The sequence below is a fragment of the Globicephala melas genome, chromosome 14, assembly GCF_963455315.2.
Source record: "Globicephala melas chromosome 14, mGloMel1.2, whole genome shotgun sequence".
Taxonomy (NCBI): domain Eukaryota; kingdom Metazoa; phylum Chordata; class Mammalia; order Artiodactyla; family Delphinidae; genus Globicephala; species Globicephala melas.
Window position 1 is genome coordinate 75,876,875 of NC_083327.1, and position 10,516 is coordinate 75,887,390.

The following is a 10,516-nucleotide window of genomic DNA, read 5'->3' on the forward strand; positions in this document are numbered from 1 at the left end:
TGTAGAGCATTCGGAGAGAAAAAAGTTCACTATAATTTGGTCAGTTCTTTATAATTTGTTCAAATGAGTACTTTAGCATATGTATTATTCGATACCTGTGCATACAATTACTCACTTTTCAAAACATGAATTTCCATGCAATTGCAAATTGTTACAACAAACTCCTACTGATTGTCCTAAAAAACTCAGTTGGAGTTTAGCCAGACTTTTGTATGCAAAGTAAAATAGAAAATTAAAGTTACTATGCGGGCAATTTAATGGAAACAAAATCATCTGAGCCATTCAGAGTACTGAGGCAACACTATAACCCTGGCCATTCATTTTCCTTTTATTTCATCTGTATTCACCATAGATTCTCAAAACAACTAGCCTCAAGGTTTGGGATGTAGGTCAGGAGCTCTCGTATGCAGTGATACCGATTCCAAAGTTATAAAGGTGGTAGATTTCATCCTTCCCATCCTAGTGGTAATACATTAATGACTGAGGAGGTCCAAAAAGACAGGGATTATCTTTAGATTTTTCACACCTTTAGAAAGCAAATATAAATCTAAACAAAATGTGTTTGGAAATAAGCACTAGACTGCTGCTGCATGTGGATTTGAGAAGTTAGTTTGGTATATACACACAGAAATTTCTATGGAATAACTTGGGACTAACTGTGGTTAAAAAAAAAAAGCTTTCTTTCCTAGCTTTCTAGCATAAAAAATATATATGTATATATATATGTATTTTGGCCAGTTGAATCTGCATCAGATACCTACACAGTAAAAATAAATAAAGGCACACAAAAAATTTAGCTGTTAACAGTATGAGTCAGACTGCTAAGTTATCTCCACCTATTTTCTTGAAGTACTACTGAAAATCTCTCTTGCCACCAAAGCTCTGCTTTAGTATCTTAGCTGTGTTGCTTTAAACCCCTTCTAATAGTATCCCTTTAGCTTAAATCAGTCGTTCTCAATGTTTGGTCCCTACACAACAGCATCTTTTTCAGAAATATATATTCTCAGGTCCCACTCCAGCCCTACTGAACAAGAATTATTGGGATTGGGGACCAACAAACTGTTTTATGGCTCTCACATGATTCTGATGCATACTCAAATGAGCTTAAACTGTTAACTTCAGTTCAACGTAAATCCATTATCTGGAAAGAGTAATCCATCCAGTAATTGTAATCCATTTATACGTACATAGAGTTACCATATTAAGTGCTTGAGAATAAAGTCCAAGAATAAAACCTGACTCCGGTGATGAAAGGGATAAATTAGGAAGATCTGTTGGTACCAACAGCAATTGAAAGAAAAGTGTCAGAGTGAGAATCCTAGGAAGGACCTAGGGAATTTGGGGTACTTCAGCCTAGAAGTAACCACTAAAGGAAACAGAAAATAATTGACAAGGCATGAAACATTAATTCTTCCCACAGGATAATATTTTCAACAATCTGTTATCATCAGTGCTGTATTTAGTTTCCCGAACAAATAAACACACAGCAGAATCAATAGCCTATCTACAAATGTATTTACACATTTTTAAACATATGTATATGTGCGTGTTCATATATTTTTAGTCCTGACCATGACAAAAGACTATGATAAATACTGTACATATGTTATTTTATTTAATCAAAAAATCTTATTTGAAAGGTATCATTAATGTCTGTGAGGGTCATTTACATATGAGGAAATTTAGGTTTAACACAGTAAAGGAATTTTGCTCAAGGGCATATGTTAGAAATTTGAGAGAAAACAAGATCTGTCTGGCACCAAGTTTAGCCCTTAACTAACAGGCTAAAGGCAGATGATAGATGATGACAGTTAAGCTAGATAGGAGATAGATGGATGGATAGTTAGATAGGTGATAAATAATCAAGGAATAACTTTATCTTTTTACAGTAACATACTCTTTAAAACACTAAATTATTCTGTTTCAATAAGGTACCTTTTTCTGTGTACAAAGCAAAATTGTTCCTCATCAACATTTAACTTTAGAAACTCCTTAACCGTCACCCAGTGAAGGTCTCATACTCTGTCTCTCCTTCCCTATCTCTCTGCCTCAAAAAAATTATCTCTGGTAGCACTGCTAATGCAAACACACTGTTCTGGCTGTATTATCCTTCCAGTTCCATTTTCAATGCCATCATCATAGCTCTTAATATTTTTTCCTGATTTATTGTTTTAATGCAGTCTCTATTCAACTACCATATTAAATCTCTTAAATAAACCTCGACTAAAACTCCAAAGCCCACACCTTTCTTCCACTCAAACCTAATAAAATAGATAAAGGGCTCTCACCTTTGTGTTTAAGACCCTCAAAGATGGGTCCTGATCTGCCTTTCTAGGCACAGACTTAAGCTATAAGAACAGTGAGTTAAATATAATATCTGTAAGCCTGTCCTACATTTTATTACCTATATGCCTCCTCTCCTATACTTCCCTGCCCACTACGCTGTCTCTTTCTTCTAAATCTACCAGTTAAAATAATTCAAGATTCAACTAAAATTTTAACTCCTTCTTGAAACTGCCTCTTTTACTTCCCACCAGATGAGATCCCCTTTTGAGAACTATGGCCTTTTGTTTCCACCTTTTCTATGACATTTATTACCTGTTCCCTCATCAAATGAAATTTGCTTGAAAACAGAAATGAAAATAGCATCCGAGTTTCACAGGTCACACTGAGATACATTTCTTAGTTCTGCCTCAACTTAACTGAGTACTGATTGATACTGGGAAAGTCAGATAACCTAGTTCTCTACTGATTCATTTAGAAAATGTGTTTTTCATAGAGTTTTTATAATGATGAAATGAGATAGCAAACACTTCTAAATATTTGAAAACTAGGGACTTCTCTGGTGGTGTAGTGGTTAATAATTGCCTGCCAATGTAGGGGACACGGCTTCGATTCCTGGTCCGGGAAGATCCCACATGCCTCAGCGCAACTGTGTGTCACAACTACTGAAGCCTGTGAGCTCTAGGGCCCATGCTGTGCGACAAGAGAAGCCACCACAATGAGAAGCCCGCGCACAGCAATGAAGAGTAGCCCTCGCTCGCTGCAACTAGAGAAAGTCCGCACACAGCAATGAAGAACCAACACAGCCAAAAATAAATTTTAAAAAAATTAAATATTTGAAAACTATATTCTTGAAATACACTGTTTCAACCATGACTGATATTATTATTAATTAGGATTGCCTCCCCTATGGTTCATAGAGTAAGCCTTTGCAGTAGTAATGCATTTTATATTAGTTGGGTGAAATAAGTAATTATATATTTTTGAAGTAAGAGTATGAAGTAATAAACCTCTTTTTGTACACATATCAGTATGTTAATATGCAACGAAATGCTGTCTGTTCATGGAGCTCAGAATACAGATTCAAATTAGTCTGATACTGCACAAAACATATTAGAAATATTACTGTCAGGGACTGTTTATAAGCCACAAAAGAAGTACTCTCTCTTTATAGTTATATCACCTTTTGAACTAAATCTTTTCCCAGATGGATGCCCAGTCTTACTCACCAAAGTTAGCTCAGAATAATTTGTGACTGTTGGCAAAAATCAAATTCAAAATTCAATATAGATTTCCTACACTATATATGGTCAAAATATTTTTTTTAATATTAAGATACATATATTGCCTGGATGGTATATAGACCTTTGTATCTATGATCTAATTTACACACGTGCGGGAAATGAAAACTGTGCTGCGACTGCTACCTTTTCCTACTGAGATGACCTAGTTATTTTAGTTATAGGATAATGTCCGCTGTGGGAATTTTTTCCTTCATGAAATTTCTCTCCTTTCTAGTTAAAGATTCTACCTCATTAGTGTCAAAGAATAGCTTTTCCGAATATAACTTTGCTGAATTTCAAGTCATTTTGTTCTTCATGTGTACCTGCTCTGTTTTATTACTACAGACATTTGATTCTTTTTTTTCAAACATCAAATGTTTTTGTCAACTCAGGAGCCATGGGATATATTTTAGTCTTATCATAAAACAAATGATAACAGTTCCTGGCAATTGCATCATACTTCATAAAGTTCAATGTATTATCCCAGAAAAAATATTTCATTCTATTTTAATGACTTTGTGAAGCAGATAAATCACAGACTCTTAGAGCAGGAAGGAACCATAGTGAACATCCAGTACAAAGTTTCCATGACTATAATAGTTAGGGTGTGTTTTTTGACTGCAAGTAACAAGTAACAGAAGATTCAATTTCAAATGAATCAAACACAAAAGATCTCTTCTCTGTCCTTTCCCTCTCTCTCTCTCTCTCTCTCTCTCTCTCTCTCTCTCTCTCTCTCTCTCTCTCTCCCTCCCTCTCTCTCTCTCTCTCTCTCCATAACATAACAAAAACTATGAACACAATCTGATTAGGGTTAGTTAATTGATTTGCCAATGATGTCATCAAAGCACCAGGCATTTTCTATCTTTTGCTCATCATCCGTGTATAATACACCTGTATTATTAGTCAGGGTTCTCCAGAGAAACAGAACCAGTAAGATGTGCACATATAGAGAATTGTTATAAGGAAATTTGCTCACATGAAGCTAACAAGCCCCAAACTTGCAGAGCTGATCTCCCAGTTCAAGTCCAAAGGCTGGAAGCTACTGTAGACCCAGGAAGAGTCAATGTCTCAGATCAAAGATCATCAAATAGGAGAATTCTCTCCTAACTCGGGGTCAGTCTTTTGTCCTACTCAGGCTTTCAATTGACTGAATGAGGCCAACCTACATCATGGAGGGCAATCTGCTCTACTCAGTCTACTGATAAAAATGCATCCAAAAACACCCTTGCGGAAACACCCAAAATAATTTTTCACCAAATATCTAGGCACCCATGGCCCAGTGAAGTTGACAAAAAATTAACCATCACAACACCCATAGCACAGGAACGAGGAGGTGGCTCCAGGCGTCAATTCCTCAGCCATTTACATCAAAGGCCAAAATAGAAGAGCGTATATCCTTTTCCCACCATCCATTTTAACAGCAATGAATCTTCCCAGATAAGTTTTCTTTATCGCTCACTGGACATATTGGTATCACGTGTCCTTTACTGAGCCAATTACCACCAAGGCGAACGGAATTCATATGATCCTCTTAGAGCAATCAGGATGAAGCACTTGGCTGCTCGGGGTCAAAATACTGGGTTTTTACTTTCAAGAAAATTGTGAGGAAAAATAACTGTTGTGTCGACATTAAATGACATCTGATTAATTGAAAAAAGCAAGACCCCCTTCATCTTACAAGCATGTTTACATATTTATGGGCACTCTGTTAATATAATTATTGTTTGTGGTAATTTTAAAGTTAAGGTTTTTCCATAGTCATTTTAAGATAATTATTTAATCTCTAGTAAAACTCCCTACAAATTGTTTATCCATATAGATATGCTTATTAGTCACACAAACCCTACTTGAACATTTCTAAGAATTGATGTCTTCATTTTATTTTTTCAAACAATTCTAATTATTAAGCAGGTCCCCTTTATGTTTCCCCATAAATCAAAGCAATACGTTGAGTGTCTACCATGTATGTGCCCCCTATAGCTTCTGACTGATAGTCTTGGGCTGCCTTTTGGGGAGCACAGGAAAATCCTAATTTTCTTTGTATATGACTGTGTCCCTTCACAAGTGAGGCCAAAAGAAATCAAGCAGCTTGCTAAAGATGACAAAGCTACTTACTGGAAGCACTGAAACAACTCCTCGGTCTTACTTGATATATCATTCCGCTTTTTTATGTACTTGATAGATGCATTCATTTTCCTCCAACCCTTTATTTAACGAGTGCATGTTGAATTATCCTAATATTTCAAGTTTTCAAAAGAAAGCATATGATGTTAAATAAGGAATTATGGCTAAATTATCTGCTGTGGCACCCGTGCTGTATGTTTGAGCAGAATTTGCATTTGAAGGTGCTGAAAGGGCAAAGCTCAACTCCATCCTCTTTATGTTCCTGCAAACTATAATTTGTCTTCTCAACTGGTTGCTTTGTCCTTGAGCTTAGATTAAGTAATGCAACCAAGTGGAAAAGGCATAGCTGGACCCTGTTCTCATGCAAGGGAAGCTAAGAAACATGAGGACAGCAGTAATCTGGAATACAACCAGAAGTGACTCTTGCATCTAGTGGAACAGACTCTGGGTCTCATGAAAGACTGTCCATGTTTCACTGCATCTCAACAAGAGAACACACGGTTCATTCTAACACTTTTCCATTGTCTAAAACTATAGCTATTAGTTATTAGACACTAATAAGTTACTGAATATGTTAATTATGCTAATTAATTTGCAAAAAAAGTACATGTTGAATTTGATATGATAAAAATATATTTTGAATTAAAAAAAATTTTCTGACAAACCCTGAGAGAAATATGCTTTAATAGCATCAAAATACAGGAAGATGGATTCTAGAGAAGCTGAGTCAGCATTCAGAAGGAACATGAGGACTTTTTCATTTTTACCACAGTTATTCATCCAGTGGACCCTCCCACATGAACTAGTTTCTTGGATTTAAGCAAGGAGTAGGACACAAACAACCAAATTATCCCATTCCCTCCCCCATTTGTTTCGATTAATGATCCCTCATTGCTTCTACTACCCAATTTCTAGTGGTGCAGTATAGATAAACATGCACTGTAAGATCTCATTATAAAGCATGTACACTGCTAATGGTTACGGAGTTTCTTTTGAAATGACGAAAATGCACGGGAATTAGATAGTGGTGATGGTTGCACAAGTTTATAATATACAACCACTGAATTGTAAAACAATAATCGTCATGATACAACTCATAGATTATGTCTAGTCACTCTAGGGAACATTTTTTCCCTTTACCATTCCCTGATTGCCATTTATTAATCCATGTGCTTCTCTGTGTTAGACTAAAAATTACTTATATCCAATTATGCATCCATCAACAAATCCTTTATCTTGCATGTTTCTATATATTTTCTATTTTTCTTGTTCAGTTTCTCTTTCTTTGGAGAACTGTCCTCTCCTAATTCATGTAGTTCAGGTGAACTATTAAATAATGTAATACCCAAACCCTAGCAACGGGAGTAGACATAGAACCTGACCCTAGCCACTCAATTTCATCATGGAATTTACTGTGAAAACATTTGGAAGGAGAAAGCCTCTCTCATCCTCTGTTTTTTAAGTTATCAAGGTGATGTGAACTGAAGGCTTCCAGCAGCTATCTTATATTTCTGACTCGATACATTGAAGGAGACTCTGACACGGTAAATTTAAGCAGAGACAAACAGATCCAAGAGATATGGACAGACAAAGATGGAGGTGGAGAAAGAAACAGAAGAGCAAGACCTTACAAAATTGTCTGAAAGCCTGGATCCTCCTTGTAAGAAGATAGATTCCCTTTCTCCCCTTGGATTTTTCAGAGATATCCACTGAGATACATTCCCTCACTCTCCACACATATTTCCCCCACCCCAAGCAGTTTTACTTTACTTTTCTTATTTGGAAATAAAAACATTCACTTTAGATTAATAAAACACCGTTCTTGTTTTTCAAAGAATGTAAAGACTAAATGGCAGAAATAGACCTATAAGCAGATACATGTCAATAAACTATAAAAAAAAGTGCTAAAAAAATACGTATTAGGTATTCCAGGGAAAGAGTAGAGAAGTTATGTTCAATTATAATTGAGGTGGTGAGGGAACACTTCAAACAAGGTATGACACTAAGGCTGATTCTTGAAGTAAGAATAGAAATTTATCAGGAGCACTAGGTCAGAAAAATGTAAGACAGGCCATAAAAGGAACCAGCATGAGAAGATCCACTGACCATAGCATAACACGAGGCGTAGAGAAAAATAAATCAAAATAATATAAAAGTTAATTACAGTTTGGCAACAAAACCATGCCTGAGGAGACAATGGTAAAGTAAGCAGAAGCTGGATCATATAGGTCATCATTTACTATATTAAGGCGTTTGGATTATATCATATAAGATAGAGGAAGCCAATAAAGAATTTTACACAGAAGAGTGACTCTATAACATGTTCCAACATACTGGATGGGATGAGGCTTAAGGCAAGGAGAACAGTTTTCAAAAAGTTGCAATTATACAGAAGAGAAGAAGACCACAGATTAGGAAGTGATGGAAGAAGTGGGAGAAAACGATATAAATTTGAGAATGTCTATTCTTGCCTCTCCCCCAGTCTCTGATTCTGGACTTTCAATTCTCTGCAGCATCAGTAAACTGAGTCTCTAAATTGATTCTCTTGGGACTCCATACTACTTCATCTGTCCCTAATCTGACCCGGTACCTGACACGTCAACCCACATCCAGGCCTGACAAGAAAGATCAAGTTCAGAGAGAATAATGATAAGTATATTAAACAGGGTGGCGGGCACTGTGCAGAATTTTTAATAATATTCTTTCACAAGGTCACCACCCACCACTCTGAGATATTGATTGCTCTCTATGAGCAACAGAGCTAAGGCTTATACTCAACATCTTTCCCTCTGATGGTATCATATCATCATGAGAGTAATCATTTGCAAAGTCCCACTCTGTGACTGATTGCCTCTGTGGCAGAGGATTCTGAATGCTTTTTAAATGGCTCTTCAGAGTTACGGTTACTACTTCATGGAAATACGAACCTGCAGCAAAGTGAGTGCATCAAAAAGACGGTGGTGAAAGTACCATACTGGAAAGGAATTTGCTTCTGCTGAGACCTGACACCTGTTTTTTCAGTATACACCCACTGGACAATGGTATTTGAGACTACAGCTGCAGATAAGCTTGTAATGCACATTAAGATCAATGTACATTACATTATTCTTACTAAGGGAAGAATACTAAACTGGTGAACTAATTATCTATTACTTGAGAAAAATAGCAACAGATAATATTGGAGACGCCACATTTCTTGGAAAGATCTGGATTCAAATATTGGTTCAGACACTTAGCAGTTACATAACTTTGAATGAGTTGCAGGAGGAGGTAGGGCTGTTGGTAATTTCCTTTGACAGTGCATCTGTCCCTAAGCCACCTTCTAATCCATGTGCTGGGGTTTAGGGGATTTAGATCATCTTGTTTATAGAGGGATATAGCTTCACTCTGGAGAAACTAATATATTCTTATGTTCCCCTGTGGGTAATGTATTTGCTGGGAAAGGAAAAAAACAGGTAGTTAATATAAACCCTCAGGTATAGAGGGTTTTCTTATTCCTGGTGAGCCTGGATGAGACATTAGGTACAGCACAACACACAAACGTCCCTGATACCACTGCCACTGCCTCAGTGCCACCCACTGTAAAAAATAAATCAAAGCACATTACACAACGGTCTTGGGTTTAAAAAGGTTATTTTCATAGATATTTGACGTGAAATAATAATAAAATGAGCCACGTAACTGACAGTTCCTCAGCATGGAAAACACCAGTACATCCTGTAGGCAGAGCAATAAAGAGGCCAAAAGAGATGAAATACTGAAATTAAAGATGATCGGGGTAATTGGCCCTGAGTGTCTGTGCAGTTTCTTACTGCACTGATATTACTGAGCAGCTCCCACAGTCAAGCAATACCCTTCCCCTAAGGTAGAAAGCAAATTAAAAAGTGATCTTGAACCAAGGCAGGGGTCCTTCAGTGTCTCAGAAACCTAAGGTCACTGGGCTAGCATACCTTCGTCTCCAGGAATATTGTTTGCTTTACCTTTAATGTATCCAAATGTACTTTCCCTGTAAAGTGCAATAAAATTTTTCAGCAGGATTATCAGCCAACTCTCACTTAGCATCATGTTTTAAAGCAGCAGCTAATCCCTTAGGCTCATATTTGAAGTGGATCAAAACAGGTCCTTCATGACTGAAAACATGCCTATAGACTTTCCAAATAGCCTATTTTATATTAAAAATTTATTCCTCTAAGTCTCCTTAAAATCTTTTATCCTGGTGTTAGGAAAAGAATCTTTGATGATGTCGGTATGCAGTGAAATCCCCTAGGCTGACACCCTGTTGAATGGAATAGGAAGAGGTCAAAGATACTTGGGTGGTTTGAGGCCCGATGCCGTAGAGGAGGGACAATAATAAAGAAGAATTTATATTTGTAGGCATCATACTTAAAAGAGAATATTGGGTAAGACGGTGTCGCCAAAATTTGAAGAAATTATCTGGCCTGTTCCTAAGCTGTTTTGCTGATCTTCCAGTTCTGTGTGTCCCCAGGTTATGGAACATGCATTTGGCAGGAAGAAAGTAACAGCTACATTCTCCTCCTAACAAATTCCATTGCATTTTTTTGTCATAGATTTATATGGAAACACCATAAAAATTCAACCTATTATGGGCACCATCCATGAACCGATTTCCATATTAGACAATGTTGAATACTTATGAGTTTTTCTTTCACAAGCGAGGTGATGAAGTTTTCAGGACAGACTCAATGCATTTACTAATTTTCTTGTAAAAATGGTGATTACTTAGTAGAGATGAAATTGTTTTGAAGCACTGCTAGCCTAGGACACTAATGTATGTCCATACCTAGGATGACAAAATAGCTGTAGGA